Below are 16488 nucleotides of genomic sequence, written 5' to 3' on the forward strand. Positions count from 1 at the left end.
GGAGCTGAGAATTCATGTGTGATGCCCAAGGTATCAAGATATGTATCAAGGCCAGTGCTCTTGAATTCAGTGCCATTGTCACTTCTGATGTGCTTTATCTTGGCGCCAAAATTGTTCATAGCTCGATTGGCGAATCGTCTGAAGACATCCTGCACTTCAGTCTTATAAAGGATTATGTGCACCCAAGTATATCTAGAGTAATCATAAACAATGACAAAGCCATAGAGGCAAGCAGTAGTAGTAAAAGTTGAGTAGTGAGTGGGACCAAAAAGATCCATGTGGAGCAGTTCGAAGGTTTGTGTAGTAGTCATGATTGTCTTCGAAGGATGTTTTGCCCTTGTGATCTTCCCTGCTTCACAGGCACCGCATAAGTGATCTTTCTTGAACTTGACGCCCTCGATGCCTATGACATGCTTCTTCTTCGCAAGGGTGTGGAGGTTCCTCATGCCAGCATGCCCAAGCCTTCGATGCCAAAGCCAGCATTCTGAAGCTTTTGCAAGAAGACATACTGCAAGTTGTGGCCCTGCTAAGAAATCTACCACATACAAATCATCTTTCCGATACCCGTCAAACACTAGAGACTTGTCAGATTCCATTAGTACTAGGCAACGATATTTTCCAAACATTACGATCATGTTCAAATCGCAAAGCATTGAGACAGACATTAAGTTGAAGCCAAGGGATTCAACAAGCATGACTTTATCCATGTGTTGATCCTTTGAGATTGCAACTCTACCTAGACCCAATACCTTACTTTTACCAGTGTCAGCAAATGTGATGTGGCTCTTGTCGGCTGGACGTAAGGTTGAGTCCATAAGAAGGCTTCTTTTGCCAGTCATGTGATTTGTACACCCACTGTAAATAATCCATTCTGAAGACTTTGAAGTCGCTGGTGTCGTACCCTACAGTGCAGTTAGGGGGATAGGCTGCACGAACAGAATTGTGAAGCAAAAACATTTGACGAACCAGTGGGTTATGAAAACTTAAATCCAGATTAGGACTAATAGGGAGAGTAGCATGCGATTCAGGAACGAAGTACATAATGATGCCATTCGGGCATTTTATCTTGCGCCCTACATGATTTTTAAGGTCCCCAGCAATAGCGTCAGAAGATTTTGTTTTTCTGCTGGAGACCTTTCCCTGCAAAAGAGAGTTAAGCTTTCTTAACCACCCACATCTTCAAGGGTGCCTTAGAGGCAATAAGTCTAAGTGCAGCATCTGAGAATTTTGGCTTTGAAGCCTTAGCAAACAGTCTTGCAGGTGGACAATAATACTCATGGGAATAAGCATAATAATTTTTGGTCATATGAACATGACGGTTCGATGAACCACTCTCATATTCATATGCCTGAGTATGGTTTCCCTGCAAAACATTTGCGTTAGTGTGACTCAGGTGAGTCCTCTGTTTGTATGAAGCCTTTGGACCGTATGAAGCCTTTGGTCTGAGGTTTGTCTTCTTCAAGTGAGGTGTCATGAAGACATTCACAGGAAGATTTTCCAGACACTTTTTCGGAACCCAGATCTTCTTCATAGGCGGTCCATTCTTGCAGTTAGTACCAATGTACCTGGCAAACACTTCACCGTTCTGATTCTTAAACAGTTTATAGTTTTCATCAAAGGATTCATCAATGATAATGGGGTTAGCACAAGTGAAGCCAGATAAATTGGATGGATCCACTGAAAGTTCCTTTGCAGCAACCCATGTGGTTTTGGAGTACCGCTCAGGTTTCCAGTAAGAGCCATCTGCATTTATTTTCCTTATGAACCCAACACCCTCTTTCCTAGGGTTTCGGTTCAGAATCTGCTTCTTGAGGACATCACATAATGTCTGATGTCCTTTAAGACTTTTGTACATCCCTGTTTCAAGCAATGTCTTCAACCTAGCATTCTCATCTGCAATAGCAGTGGTATCCTCAGCAGAGGGGTTAGTTACCACATCAACAGTTGAAGATATTGCAACAGCAGTAGCAGTGGAACATTCAGCAACAGAAGTAGCATTATCACGCTCAATGCATTTAAGACATGGTGGTTCAAATCCTTCCTGAGCGGAACTGATCTGTTCGGCGCGAAGTGACTCGTTTTCCTTTTGAAGATCTTCATGAGCCGCTCTCAATTTCTCAAGTTCTTGCTTCCTTTGAAGATAATCATAGGAAAGCTTCTCATGAGTTGTTGAGAGAGTATCAAGACGATCCTCAAGTTCCTGATACTTAACATGAAGATTTTTTATGTATTCAATTAAGGATTAAGATCGAGTCATTTCAGCACAAAACAGATCATCGCTTCTGTCTAACAGTTTTTGAATATGTTCCATAGCTTTCTGTTGTTCAGTTGCAATTTTAGCAAGTGTTTTGTAGGTGGGTTTTGAATCACAGTCAGAGTCATCGTCACTAGATGTTTGATAGCGAGTAGTGCGTGTGTTTACCTTGGCACCGCGTGCCATGAAGCAGTAGGTAGGAGTGGAGTCATTCTTGTCATTTGCGTCGGTGTCGGTGATGCAGTCATTGTCTTCAGTATCGAAGATGGACTTGGCGACGTATGCTGTAGCTAGACTTGCAATGCCAGAATCAGACTCCTCCTCAGACTCCACCTCTGCCTCCTCAGAAGCGGACTCCTCCTCTGAATCCATTTCCTTGCCAACAAACGCACGTGCCTTGCCAGATGAGCTCTTCTTGTGTGATGAAGACTTTGAGGAAGACTTGGAAGAAGACTTTGAGTATTTCTTCTTCTTCTTGTCGTCAGAATCATATTCCTTGCTCTTCTTCTTCCTTCTGTTCTCATTGTCCCACTGTGGACACTCAGAGATGAAGTGTCCAGTTTTCTTGCACTTGTGACATGTTTTCTTCTTGTAGTCATGAGCAGAAGCTTCATCATTCCTTGAGCTTGATCGTGAAGATTTTCTGAAGCCTTTCTTCTTGGTGAATTTTTGGAACTTCTTCACTAGCATTGCAAGTTCCCTTCCAATGTCTTCAGGATCATCAGAACTGCTGTCAGATTCTTCTTCAGATGAGGAAACAGCTTTTGCCTTCAAGGCACGAGTTCGCCCGTAGTTTGGACCGTAGATATCTCTTTTCTCAGAAAGCTGAAACTCATGTGTGTTGAGACTCTCAAGTATGTCAGACGGATCGAGTGTCTTGAAATCAGGACATTCTTGAATCATCAGGGCTAGGATGTCAAATGAACTATCCAGTGATCTCGGCAGCGTCTTGACGATTTCATGTTTGGTGATCTCAGTGGCGCCGAGGGCTTCAAGCTCATTTGTGATGTTAGTGAGCCGGTCCAATGTGTGCTAGACATTCTCATTGTCATTTCGCTTGAAGAGGTTGCGAAGAACACTAATTCTTTGATCTCTCTGGGTTGAGATGCCTTCATTGACCTTGGAGAGCCAGTCCCAGACCAGCTTGGATGTCTTCAAGGCACTCACACGGCCATACTGTCCTTTTGTGAGATGACCACAGATGATATTTTTGGCAGTAGAGTCCAGTTGAGTGAACTTCTTGACATCAGCAGCAGTGACACCTTCTCCAGCCTTGGGAATGCCGTTCTCGACGACATACCATAGGTCGACGTCAATGGCTTCAAGATGCATGCGCATCTTATTCTTCCAGTAGGGATATTCATTTCCATCGAAGACGGGGCACGCAGCGGAGACTTTGATTATCCCTGCAGTCGACATAGCTAAAACTCCAGGTGGTTAAACCGAATCACACAGAACAAGGGAGCACCTTGCTCTGATACCAATTGAAAGTGCGTTATATCGACTAGAGGGGGGTGAATAGGCGATTTATATGAAAGTCTTCAAAACGTGGGAGTTATGAAGACAAACAGCGAAGATTATGCCTATTACTATGCAGCGGAAGTTAGATTACACTAGGCCAGCCATGGTCAAGTATTCAATAAAGTGAAAGTGCAATGACAAACAACTTCAGTGTAATAAGGATCAGGTGGGAAGAAGTTATGAAGCCAAACAGATCATACAGTCATGTTGTGAAGACAAAAGATAGAGCAGGCATGCAATGGCTTCACAATGCGTAACAGTAAGAAAAAGGAAGTGAAGATGAAACCAGTGACTCGTTAAAGACAATGATGTGTTGGACCAGTTCCAGTTGCTGTGACAACTGTACGTCTGGTTGGAGCGGCTAGGTATTTAAACCTTAGGACACACAGTCTCGGACACCCAGTCCTGAACACGCAGCTCAGGACACCAAGTCCTCACCGTATTCTCCTTGAGCTAAGGTCACATAGTCCTTGCCCAATCACTCTGGTAAATCTTCAAGGTAGACTCCCAAACCTTCACAGACTTCGTTCACTGGCAATCCACAATGTCTCTTGGATGCTCTGAACGCGACGCCTAACCGTCTGGAGGATTCACAGTCCTCAAGTGTAATAAGTCTTCAGATCACACAGACAAGAAGACTTAAGTGATGGCCAATTTACTCTGGCTCTGGGTGGTTAGGGCTTTTCTCCTCGCTAGGAATTTTCTCTCAAAGGCTTCGAGGTGGGTTGCTCTCAAACGACAAAAGCCGTGCACTGAAATCTGAGCAGCCAACCGGTTATGGTTGTAGGGGGTGGGCTATTTATAGCCACTTGGCAACCCGACCTGATTTGTCCGAAATGACCCTGGGTCACTAAGGAACTGACACGTGTCTCAACGGTCAGATTTCAAACTCTCATGGCAACTTTACTTGGGCTACAAGCAAAGCTGACTTGTCCAGCTCTGGACAAGATTCGCTCTCATTGTCTTCACTCGAAGACATAGGTTTTGGTTTAGGCATCACTTCAGTCATTCTGACTGGTTCTCCTGGACCCCACTTAACAGTACAGTGGTTCCTATGACTCAACACAAAAGAAAAAGAACTACGAAAGATCTAAGTCTTCGAGCTCCATAGGCTTCATAACGTGTCTTCTCTTGTCATAGTCTTCAAAGTGAATATCTTCATATACCACCTTTGACTTCAATGTCTTCATACATTTTTGGGGGTCATCTCTGGTAGAAAAACCGAATCAATGAGGGACTTCTACCTGTGTTATCCTGCAATTCTCACGAACACATTAGTCCCTCAACTAGGTTTGTCGTCAATACTCCAAAACCAACTAGGGGTGGCACTAGATGTACTTACACTAAAGCTCCTTGAGGAAGGTATAATCTATCCCGTTGCTAATAGTCAGTGGGTAAGTCCTGTCCATTGTGTCCCTAAGAAGGGAGGTATTACTGTCGTTCCTAATGATAAAGATGAATTGATTCCTCAAAGAATTATTATAGGTTATAGGATGGTAATTGATTTCCACAAATTAAATAAGGCCACTAAAAAGGATCATTACCCCTTACCTTTTATCGATCAAATGCTAGAAAGATTATCCAAACATACACATTTTTGCTCTCTAGATGGTTATTCTGGTTTCTCTCAAATACCTGTGTCAGCCAAGGATCAATCAAAGACTACTTTTACTTGCCCTTTTGGTACTTTTGCTTATAGACGTATGCCTTTTGGTTTATGTAATGCACCTGCTACCTTTCAAAGATGCATGATGGCTATATTCTCTGACTTTTGTGAAAAGATTTGTGAGGTTTACATGGACGATTTCTCCGTCTATGGATCTTCTTTTGATGATTGCTTGAGCAACCTTGATAGAGTTTTGTAGAGATGTGAAGAAACTAATCTTATCTTGAATTGGGAAAAGTGCCACTTTATGGTTAATGAAGGTATTGTCTTGGGGCATAAAGTTTATGAAAGAGGTATTGAAGTTAATAATGCCAAGGTTGATGCTATTGAAAAGATGTCGTGCCCCAAGACTTCAAAGGTATAAGAAGTTTCCTTGGTCACGCCGGATTTTATAGGAGGTTCATTAAGGACTTCTCAAAAATTTCTCGGCCTCTCACTAATTTATTACAAAAAGATATACCATTTGTCTTTGATGATGATTGTGTAGATGCATTTTAAATACTTAAGAAAGCATTGATCTCTGCACCTATTGTTCAGCCACCGGATTGGAATTTACCCTTTGAAATTATGTGTGATGCTAGTGGTTATGCTGTAGGTACTGTTCTAGGGCAAAGAGTTGATAAGAAATTAAACATTATTCAATATTCTAGTAAAACCCTAGACAATGCTCAAAGAAATTATGCTACTACTGCAACGAATTCTTAGCAGTTGTATTTGCTTGTGATAAGTTCAGACCTTGTATTGTTGATTCTAAAGTAACTATTCATACTGATCATGCTGCTATTAAATATCTTATGGAAAAGAAAGATGCTAAACCTACACTACAAAAAAATACACTTCCGTGATTATACGTGTTTGTCACAGTAGGTCGTGTTTTTTGTCATGCATGTACATCCATGATGATTTTATGACAGAATCAAGATAGTCATACCTGTGGTGTCGTAGTAGTGTTCCATGACATTACCAAAATTATCATCACGGAAGTGTGCACTTCCATGACGATAAATCGCGCGTCACAGAAGTTCTTTCGTCAAGGGTGACCGACACGTGGCATCCACCGTAACAGAACGCCGTTAAGCTATCAGGTCGGTTTTGGATCCGATAACCCGTTAATAGCCCCGACCAATGGGGATTTTCCACGTGTAAAATCATCATTGGCTAGAGGAAACACGTATCGGCTCATCGTTGGGACAGATGTCATCCACTTATTGGATAGAAGGCGCCTATGATACATCGACACATGGCACGGCCCAACAGAGGCCCATTCCTGTGAAAAGGCCGTCCCGTTTGACTTGGTCAAAAGGTGGCGGGCCGGCCCACCGAAAGCCTGTTAACGGCCTGTTCGCATATAGCCCATTTACAGCCCGCTAACCCAAGGCCCGTTATGCCCTATCCGAATGAGGCCCAGTAGCATCTGGGCCATCCAATATGATTCCAGCCCGTTTTCACTTCTGGCCCATGTATGGCCCATGACATCTTTTGACCCATATGAGGCCCTATGTAACTCTTGGCCTATTAACGGCCGGTGGTGAAACTGGCCCGTAATGAACAGTGTATCACTTTACACCCATTAACGGCCCGTGGTGAAACTAGCCCATAATGAACAGTGTATCACTTTATACCCATTAACGGCCCGTTATTCCGTTGGGCCGTTTCCAGCCCATGTTATCTTTCGTCCTTCACAGAGCTCATTTATTCTTGGGCTCATTTCAAGCATTCGTTTACTTACGGCCCGTTACTGTCATTTTCTGCTTGTGAGCCAAATTCAACCCGTGGTTACAGTTGGCCCGTTTGTGGTCTGTTAATACGTTGGGTCATTTTCATAGCGTCATCAAATACGGCCTATTAACGATGGCTCGTTATGGTCGGCCCATGAACGGACGATTCCAACTCTAGTCCGTTTACGGCCATAATGCGGCCTGTTATTGGCCCATGTTTGGCCAATCGATCATACGGCCCGTATAAGGCCCATTGATGATACGACCCGTAGAAGGCCCATTGTTTCTACGGCCCGTAGAAGGCCTACTGTTTCTACGGCCCGTAAAAGGCCCACTGTTTCCACAGCCCGTAGGAGGCCCAGTTTCACTACAGTAAATATTAGCCCATGGTTATTGAGGTCTAGTTTTAAAAAATAGGTTATTGCAGCCACTAGCAAAACGCGGAAAAAGAACTGCACTGACTACAAGCAAACAAATAAACAAGACAACAAGGAAATAAATAAGCAAGCAACTTATGCTAGGCTATCACGGCTATTACACATATTACATCCACTGGGCATCAAAGTTCACCACCAGTGCAAATATAGGGAACAAAGCAGCATATAAACGCCGCAGCAAAACAAGTCCAGAACTGAAACCACTTTAGAAGAGTTCAAGAAACAATATCCTGGGTACCCATAATGCTGGCAAGATGCTTAGCAAGCTTATTAACTTTCTCTTGTTGGGCGCTTAAATCCTCCAGCTCTTGCTGTTGCACACGAAAGTACCCATCTGAATTCTACAGGAACTTCCTCAGTCCTTCGGCTTCTTGCCACAGCACAGCTGACTGATGCCTTTCAACTTGTAGCTGAGACTGAAGAAGCCGAAGTGATTCAGGCAGCGAGTTTGAAGAGCTTGTGCCAGCGGTACTGGCCAGTAACTCGAACACTACATCAACGCAGGACTGTGGTGTTTTCTCACTGTCTACAAGATCGTTTTTATCACCTTTCTTGGAGACCAACAGGGTTGTCTCGCTATCTTGAACCTTATCTGCATTACTTTCTCTACCATTGCATAATGGGGTGCTCTTCTCCAATATTCTGTTTGCATACTACAAGAGAAACAAGCAGACACATCACAAGTTTAGCTTGTAGTATACGAAACTTATTTTGGTCAACCGGTTCAGTAGTAAGGTGGACAGGATAACAACATGAAACAAACATATATTTATGTACTATCGTCACTGTATTGTCCATATCATTCTAGTTTATGTTCCCTAATCAAGATAGAGACATAGTTCAACTCATATATTTTTAGGACACAGCAGCATAGACAGAATATAAGTGTGAGAAACTACACAGCATTGGTAGCACTTTTAATGTGCATCACATGAGAACATAACTGTTTATACAACTTAAACTGAAATCAACATGGAGCAAGAAGTTAGAACAGCAATCCAATTAAAGAAATAGGTTTAAAACATACCTGTTGCGCCATTGGAGTTTCAATTGGATCCTTCAAATTCGAAAGTACTTGGTATGAGTAAATACACTGATGCAATAACAAAGGAGTATGGACCATAGCTACGGAATCTGACCTGAGAACAGTTGCTCTTCTGCTTTAAACGTGGAGTTTGGGTTGGTTATGGTGGTCTTCGTTCTTTGGGCACTGAAGTAGCTTTACAAACTGCTCGTGTGGGGGTACTCTATGGTGGACATGGTTCTTTGTTAACTATAAGTGGGTTACTATCCGCTGGTGTTGCGGTTAGATGGGTTGTAGCTGGTTCTCTGCCCAACGGTGTAAGTGTGCAATCTGAAAGAGTCTCGATTATGTGTGGTGGGGCTAGTTTGTGGGCCAGTACAACCACGGTTCTATCTGCAGCGATGGGTAGCACTGTATTTTGTGAAGAACGGGTTTTTGCTCCCATAGATACTACCATCACCCCCTCCAATTCAAATGACTGATAAACAAGAAAATAAATTGAAAGTACAGACATTGTATGATAGACAGATGTGGTAATTCCCATATATGTTGTCTAACCAAACAGGACAGCATGACACAATTTCACATATATGATGCCTAACTAAATAGGATAGCATGACACAGTTTCAGATATATGATGGATAACTTAACAGGATATAGTGGCATAATTCAACATATGATCTTATATTTACTAATCGGAGGCACCATACGAGGCTCCATGTTAATCCTATAAATTAAGAAGATTGTCCGTTTGATCACCATATATATTATCTACAGCCGTCGGATGAGCTACCTTAGGAGTCCTAGGTTATTTTCCCACATGCACCTCTTTTAGGAGAAAAAACTACTCCTTCTCACCTTAGGACTCCTAAGTCCTCCCACGTCTAGATCACATCTCCTTCTCACCTTAGGACTCCTAGGTTGTTGTCCCACGTCCATCTCTTTTATGGAAAAAAACGTCTCCCTTGCAAACTTCTTCTGCCGATCCGGCCGGCCGAGGTACAAAGCCCATTCTCACGTCAAGAAATTGTATCAATCTGATCATCTTTAATCACCAAAGGTCATTAGATTAAGTAAATTGTGTTTGACCTCTAATCTATCATGTGCACGTCCTAGCACCATGCATCCATTCTATCTGTAATTAGAAATCAAGAACCTTACCCTGGGCGCCTCTTCCCCTTGATTTCAATCTCCCAATATTCCTCTCTATAAAGTCAATGAAAACAAGATTCACGTGGACCTAATTCAATTGGATCATCTCCCCTGCATGTATCGTGTCTTGCTCTGTATGCCACCGAGGGACTAGAATTGACGGAGTAATGTGACTCATCTTTTCAAGGAGGCAGGAGTTTTCCAGTGTTGACGGAGCAATTGGCCAGATCTTTTCAAGGAGGCAGGAGTTTTCAAGTGTCGTTGGAGCGTCGAAGGCCACACTCAGCAAGGAAGAACCACCCCACACCTACGAAGAAGAAGCAGGTGTCCGGCCCGGCCGCCGGGGTGGATAAGCCAACTAAGTTAGGCCTCCCTTCGTGAGCTACCTAGGGTTTCCAATTCAATTGAGCATGTGTACATCACCTGCCAGACCGCTTGATGATGTCTCTGACGAGGGGACAAGGAAAAACTAACAAATTAACTATGGGATCTGTTCCTTGGTGATCACGAGAGGCGAAACTCATCGTCAAGCTTCCGAATATAGTATCTTCAGCATGCATCCCCTCTCCATGTCGTCTAGATCGACCTAAAAATAAGGCATTAACGATCGTGTTATTGTGCAGCCTTTTAATCTCCCCAGCTTTCAGTTTTTGATGCTGCTGCAATTTAGCTTTTCCTTTTGATCTGACAAATTTCTAATTTCTATTATGATTGATGCAGAGGAGGAGCCAATTTACTAATGGCAGATTCAAAGAGAGATGATGGCTGTTGTGGTGGTCGGGGAACTACGGTAGAAATTTATCCCATACATCCTCTCAAGCTCCTTGCACCAACGAACACTACACAATACAGCATGGATGAGTCGAGCGGACGGCGACGAACCACGACAGGATATTCTAGCTTTTCCTCTTGGTCCGGTTAATTTCCAAGACGATTGACGCCGAGGACGGAGCTGATGTACTGATGGCAGTTTCAAAGAGAGATCCTGGAAATTTCTCCCGCGTGTTCGATGGATCCCACAATGAAGCACCGGACCTGCAGCCACCCTGCAGCATGGTGAGGAAACCATGGTCACCGTGAAGACTCAAGAGTCACAAACTGAAGCGGAGTGTTCTGCAGCAGTTTGAAAGGTTAGGGTTTTTTAGGCTTGAAAAGGTGCATGGTAATTTAAACTGTACCTCACGTATGCAGCATGGTCAATGATAAAAGGAGGGTGCAACATCTATACCCGTGGAGTGCGATCTATCAATGCAAATTAAAGCCATACGACATTGACCAAAGCTAGCGGCGCCGGCCCGGCTGCGCAATATAATTCGCTGTGGCTTGGTTGCTCCGGCCTGTTACTTACGATCGGTAATACTTGAAAACGAAAAAAATTAGCCGTTTGATCTTTGAATTAATTATCTACAACCGTCGGATGCTTGCCTCAAGGAGTCCTCAGCTCCTGTCTCACGTTCTATCAAAAAAAAAAAAGATCCTGTCCCACGTTAATATGCCTCAACGAGTTTGTTCAAAAAAAAAAAAAACATGCCTCAAGGAGTCCTCAAGGCCAGTGGCGAATCTAGGAGAAAAATGGAGGGTAGGCTCAAACTAAGCCCTCTTCTTCCTTTTCACTTTTTCCCTAACGACCCGTGGCCGAGCCAAGAATTGAGCTAAGGTCTAAATTTTGTAAGGCACAATGCAAGTCTACTCAACGAAACAAACGGTTCACGAAAAAGTTTCATGAAACACAAATGCGAGAAAGTATTAACATCGGCTCATGTCTTCCGCACAACCGCGCTTGCATCTACCATTGTCATCCCAAAATTCCAAGCAAGGCGTAGACTATGTGAATGGATAAATCTAAATCTTTAGCACAAAATGTGATAATGGTTGTAGCTTTCGATAAGATTGTAGTATACCACTAAATTGCAGTTAATCTAATAACACGAGGTTGTCAAGGTAGATGACATCCGTGATTTTTTTAAAGCATGAAACCGTAGCATAAGCAACTTGTATCCAAATTTTGCAAATAGCTCACGCTCACATAGTAGACCATCATATCATTGAGCCAATCAACACAACGCAAATTCTAAAAAGAAAAGGCCAAAAGGGGGGTTTCTAGTTCTTGCCGCTTGTGCTATGATCTAGTCGACTTTCTCTTCAGCATGCATCGGCAACCGGCGTCGGCTGGCTCAACACGTACGTGCGCGGACACGGACATGCGGCGGCACGGACGTAGACGTGAGAAGACGGGATTGCTGCTGCAACTGCCGATGCGAGAGAAAGCGTACAGAGGAGAAAATTGGATATTTACCACTTTAAACATCGGGCTTCGCAAGAATGCCACTCTTAAGATGGGTTTCTCAAAAATGCCATGCAGATCGTGGACCTCTTGATTATCATGCCATTTCCTCCCTTTTTCAGTTTTTCCTTTAGTTTTTTCATTTACCTACACACGAAAGGACCAAAGTGCCCTTGTCTCTCCAAACCTCATCTGGTTCGTGCGTGACTCGATTGGGTCACGGATGGACTCCGATGCTGTTTGATTGCTCGCCGCTGTAGCTCGGCCATGCATGCGCGTGCCGCTGAAGCTCGCTGCTGTCAGCTCGCCCAGGCCTGCTCGCCGCCGTACCTCGCCCTCGCCTACTTGCCAACACTCTCGCCCACCCTGCATGCGCCGTGGCTGCTCGCACAGTGATGAGCTGAATTGTCCGGCCAAAGGGCGACTGCCTACTTAGGACAAGCTCCACCTCTTGCTCCCTCTCGATACCAACGGCGCTAGTCCGCTGGAGCCGGTGGTCGACGTGTGCTGGCTATGGGCGGCAGATCGGCGGGAGCTGGTGCCCAGCCTCCGCTTGCTCCTACACCAACGCGGCAGGATGGACAGGGTCGACGTGAGCATTAAAGATCAAGCAAACAAGGACCGGGTTCCATGCCAGCGTTGCGGCATCGTGGTCCGTGGCGTCCAGGGAATACGCAGCACGGCGACGTCGAGGTGATTGGCAGCGGGGATCAATGGCACCTACTTCCAGGCGATCGGTGTTGGCGGCGGCATGCAGGCTATATGTGCCTGCGCGACTTGTTATCGGCCGTTTTCTAGGCTGGGCGGTGATGCATGAGGCAGCACAACAACTTGACTGCCTATACGATGCAATCAGGTACGTGTACGCATCTAGGGGTTGTACGCATCTAGGGGTAGTCTGGTCCTTTCAGGTGCAGATAAATGGAAAAACTAAAGGAAAAACTGGAAAAGGAGGAAATGGCATGGTAATCAAGAGGCCCACGATCTGGATGGCATTTTTGAGAAACCCATCTTGAAAGTGGCATTCTTGCGAAGCCCGATGTTTAAAGTGGTAAATATCCAATTTTCTCGCGTACAGAGGGATTTTTTTCGTTCAGTCACTAGTGCTGGGGTAATGCAGCAGTCTATCTGGGCATTACAATAGGCCCGCTAAGCCACTAAGGCCCAAGGGCCAAGGCCCCATACCGGTTCATCCCTGCCCTGTGTTTCCTATGCTAGCGCAGCTACGGCGGACAACGAACAGACCTTCTCCAGTTCTCCATCCAAATCCATGGCGGTGCGTACATGTATAGAGAAAAATTGCAACTTTGGAGGGCAGGCTCAAGCCCGTTAAAGCCTGCCCCCTAGATTCGCCACTGCTCAAGGCCTGTCCCAAGTTCTATTAAAAATTTCCTGTCCCACGTTAACGCATCTTCATCAGCAGAAAAGAAAGAACCCATCTACCGGAGTCTCCTTCCTCCCTCCCATGCACCACCTAAAAAATCCCACCAACGCACAAAGCATCCGTTCCTCCTTCTCTCATCACAAAGCAGGCAAGAAATCCATTACCCATGAATCTGTACTATGTTGTTCTACAGCCTGTTAAATCAGCAGCACAGTTTGTGACTCCGGGGAACGAGGGGCACCAGCGGTGGCGATTTGCATCTTCTCCAGTGTAAGTACACAATCTTTGCAGTAGCTTTTTATCCTTTGAATCTCCTTGCCTTCCCAATTCTAAAGACGTACCAGTCCAACGTCTTCAGTTCATGAATTTATTCTAGGATGGTTTATGTACGTTGTGGACAAGGGGCAGCAATAGCTATTTAATGTGGATCAGGTCGATACCACTATTGGTGAGTGGTGATGCTGCAGCTAAGTCAAAAACTGCAGCCTGTAGACTAGCGGCAAAGTTGTTCACATCCTCGACACCAATAATCGTAGACGGGAACTACAGAGATCTATCAGATGTTACCAACCAAGAAATATAATTCATTAGATTGGAGATTAGTTATACAGAGTCCCAGACGATCGATCCATGTACGTAATGCGGCAAGTCTTCTTCCTTTGCAAATCCCGTCCTAGCTTCTGCTCTCCTTGGCATGTCCCGCAGCTGCAGTCATCTTCTTCCCTCGCCTAGCACATCACCAAGAGTTCTCCATTCTTTTGTCAAATTTCGCCGCATGTCTATGACCTGTGTGTTGTGGTACCAGAAATATGCTATACGTTGCATGTAGGATGATTAAGAAAATGAAGTGATAGATCAGTTATGTCGGCAACACTGCGTTGCTCTCCCTGCTCCATGGCGTGGGTTTGCCATTTCCTACTCCACGTCGATAGCTCTCTCAATAACCAATGAAGATAGTATGGTGCCACTAAGTTATCGATTAATCTATACGTTCACATGGACTTAATAGCCAGATCCATGCGGGATTCGGAAGATGACACATGTATTATATAATGTATCATATTGTTTTGGGACTATATTAAAGTATGCACTTCACTAAATAAAAGATATTTTCTGGATGATGAAGATGTGAGACACAAGGGTAGACAAACTTTACTACTTTTGTATTCCTTCTAAAAGAATGCAGGCCACACAAAAATGGATCAAGAAACTTCTATCAAGCTCAGGTCTTCATAGTGGGATATAAAAGAGATTGTTTATGGATAACTAAATGCACAGTGTAGTTAGCATATCCTGGTGACTTTCAAAGTTTGTCGTTTTATTTTTCTTAAATTCACTGCCATATTCATCGTATTTTTATGTGATCGATCCGGAGGGTAAATTCCAACAGACACATGTCTTCTTTCTACTTATGTCAACACATATCTTTATTTGTGTAGCACAAACACTTAACAATAAGTGAGACGTATGTTCTAAAACTGACATGTCATGATATGCTATCAAGTTATTGGTGTAATTTTTGTAACAGATTAAATGTTCCAGTGAAGTTTTATATGAGTCAACCACTATAAATAAAGTATATTAGCTGTGTGTTGCATCTTGCATATTGGTTCTTTTCACACCATTGTAAGATGCTCTATTATAAATTGTGTGAGAAGTTTGTCGTTTTTTGCAAGCCTAATGGGGTTAAGCAACTAACGACTATATTTGAGGCTCTTGCAGCACACTACATTGCAACATTTAACGTAATAACTGAGATAGTACAATTTTTCATTGAATTACTCTCTCTGTTCCAAAATATAAGTCTATTAGAGATTTCAATAAGAACAACATACAGAGTATTTACGCTATTTTCTGATCTTAACAGATAGGAAGTCATCTCTATTCTTAGAGTTGGATATTGTTTTCCTTCTGAATTTGGGTATATAACTTAGTTATCTTCTTTGTGAGGGACTGGAAATCTACGTCATATTCTCTATTATAATGGTTCCACGCTGTGCATTCAGACAGTAGATTCGGCATGTGGTATCTTCATGACAACAAATATGCCACGCCATCAATACTGATATTCATTTGGTGAGTACCTACATATTCTATAATTCTAACACGTGACTATTCATGGATATAATAAATAGTATTAGTCAGGGATACTTGGTTCTTGAAAAATACTAGAGGTTTATAAAAACTTTTTAGTTGATTTCTTTTGCTATTAGAGTTTTATAAAAAACTTTTTACTTTATTGTTTTTTCTATTGAAGAATATTATAGTTTTGTTTTAGTTGATCATTGTCACATCCCTAGTTCTGGCCTGACCTATGCTTGCTTCCATGTGTGCATCATGTTTAAATTCAAATGAAATTTGAATTGAGGAATTTTCAAAAAGCCTCAGGAAACCTTTAAAAATAACCAACATTTAAATCTTCTCAAATGAGTCCAAGAAAATGTTCCTGTTATTCCATAGAAATATTGGTAAGAGGTAAAATTCAAGCCAATATTTTTGGAGTCACGGAGATAATTATTTTGGCCATTTGAATTAATCCAATAACTATTTGCTTTGGATTTATATTTAATATATATTAAATATGACTCAAATAATTCTGGAAGTTTGTGAGTGGCTTTGATATATTTTAGCAAGCCACATAAAAACCTACAGAATTTATAAAAAAAATGATTTAGTGTCTAAAACTAAATCAAAACAAACTGCAGAAAATAGAAAAGAGAAAGAAAGAGAGAGCAGAAGGACTACCTGGCGCTCACCTCTCAGCCCACCTGGCCCGGCACTGTGGCTGAGGCCTGGCCCCGCCCACCACCGCCGCTTCTCCCCCTGTCATCTTCCTCCCCCTCGCCCCGAAGCTGCTCGGTGGCGCGCGTAGGCCACGCGCCCCGGCCACCTCCTCCCTCCCAGCCTGCCTGGCTCCTCCTCGACGCCCCGGTGACGCCACGCACCTCCCCGACCCCCTCTCACTTCTCCCTCGCTCTCTGGACCTCCTTCCCCCTCGCTCCTCTGCTTCCCCCCCCCCCCATGACAGAGAGCCGCCGCCGACGTCGC

The sequence above is a fragment of the Triticum dicoccoides genome, chromosome 7A (genome assembly GCF_002162155.2).
Source record: "Triticum dicoccoides isolate Atlit2015 ecotype Zavitan chromosome 7A, WEW_v2.0, whole genome shotgun sequence".
Taxonomy (NCBI): Eukaryota; Viridiplantae; Streptophyta; class Magnoliopsida; order Poales; family Poaceae; genus Triticum; species Triticum dicoccoides.